Source organism: Cebus imitator, unplaced genomic scaffold, assembly GCF_001604975.1.
Source record: "Cebus imitator isolate Cc_AM_T3 unplaced genomic scaffold, Cebus_imitator-1.0 Scaffold27, whole genome shotgun sequence".
In the NCBI taxonomy this organism is placed as follows: domain Eukaryota; kingdom Metazoa; phylum Chordata; class Mammalia; order Primates; family Cebidae; genus Cebus; species Cebus imitator.
In genome coordinates, this window is record NW_016107342.1 from 9,129,020 (window position 1) to 9,130,799 (window position 1,780).

The following is a 1,780-nucleotide window of genomic DNA, read 5'->3' on the forward strand; positions in this document are numbered from 1 at the left end:
AAACTATTAAGTAATTACATTCTAAACAGTAAGTTATTAGCTAGAATTGTAAAGTTATATTGATAAGAAAAATAGTTGATCGGTCTAATTAATTAATTGAATTGGATCAGAACTCACAACTCAAACCCTGAGGGATGAGTAAGAGAAGTAAACCTGGTGGAGGAAACTCTGATTGATACACTGGAGATTATACGTTCTGACTGCAAGTTTCATCAGCCTCTGTGGGGTTTTCTTGTTTGTTTGTTGTTTTTTTAAGAGGCTTTCCAATAACGACTAGAAAGCCTGCTAAACAAATTCTAAAAGAGCTGTAATACTTAGCCCCTGTGCTGTGGAAGAATATTGTTAAGTAGAAATTCAAACTAAGTATTGTCAAATTAACCCCTCTTGCCATTGTTTTTATTTTTTCCTAGAAATCTGAAATTTAAAATTATTGTGTGAGCCCTCTCATTTTTTAAAGATGGTAAATAAAACAGACTTTGGAAGAAGATTGTGTGGGACAAACAAAACAACCATGTTAGTGAGTTTGCAAACTCTGTTTTTAAACTACAAATGTGTAGTATTACAAAATGTGATAACATTTTTTGCAAGACTACTTTTAACAAGTTTGATCAGAATTGATTTGTCTCTGAACATAGAAAAAAATGCTAAGCTACAAATTGAGAAGTAGAACAGTAAAGAGGAGAGCAGAGGGGACGGGAGTGGAGGGGTAAAAGATAAGGGAAGGAAAGAGGGGAAAAATAATCCCTTTGTTCGCAAATGCTGTCTTTGTGATGCCTTCATTTTTGTCCTCAAATTTATTGAAGGAGAAAAGACGTTTGTGTTAATTTTTTTAAGGAATCAATTAAGAAATATTCCCAACTTGCATTTTCTTGTGAGTGGTTAACAGATGTTTCCACAAGTTAGTGAGTTTACTTATGTGTCAGAGGCTGGACATTTGTGTATAAAAACTCTCTTTAGTCAAAAAGAAGCAAATTAGAGAAATATCTTACCAGTGTAAATATTTCAGTCTGTAATAAACTCCACAATGCTATAGCACATAATACTGGGCCAGAATACATTAACTTCTTCCCTCCAATTTCAGTAACAGTAGTATTTTCCTTTTTCAATTGTAAAAACAAATCACACAGCAAAAAATTTTCCCTAAATGTAAGAATCTACTAAAACTCTAACCTTTTAGCATATGAACCTCATTTCTAAGTAGAAAAATGACAGACAATTAACTTTGCTTTCTACTTCCTTTGAGTCATGACTTGACTTCCAAAACATTTGGTCAACCAGACTCAAAGTCTCCTTGGAGAAGAAACATTGAGAAATCATGTACTTCTCTCCTTTTACAATTCCCCTTCAGGGCAGAGCAATACGAGTGACCCTGGCTTTTGACAAACCTTAGCTGAAGAAAATGTAACAAGCTCTGTCTGTTTTGAGCAGAATTTTCTATTCTGACAGATACAGCTCAGGAGCATTTGATGTCTGCTTGCTGGTCATAGATAATGGTGCATCTTGGGACCATTGTCATTCTTGTCAATAAAAAGGCCTGGGGGGACATGCAGCAAAGCTACCTTTTGATTCACCGTTTTTCTTTCCTTCACAGGACATTTGTAAGCCTGTGGTCAGCTAGGTCATTTTATTTTATCCTGATGTGTCTTGATAATAGCATCATATCTACAAAAAATTTGACAGGCCATCGATGTTTGTTTCTCTGACTCCTATGTTGTTTTTCAGTCCTTCTCAATGTCAAACATACTTTGAAAGCTACTGATTATGTTGGTTGGGACTGTAT

General features: G+C 34.9%; 1 non-coding gene across 1 annotated transcript; it reads right to left on the reverse strand.

The window, feature by feature from the left end:
• Nucleotides 1-254: 254 nt before the first annotated feature.
• LOC119470317 lies at nucleotides 255-316 on the reverse strand. The gene has a single exon (XR_005199203.1). It is a non-coding gene; the product is annotated as a U7 small nuclear RNA (small nuclear RNA).
• Nucleotides 317-1,780: the final 1,464 nt, after the last annotated feature.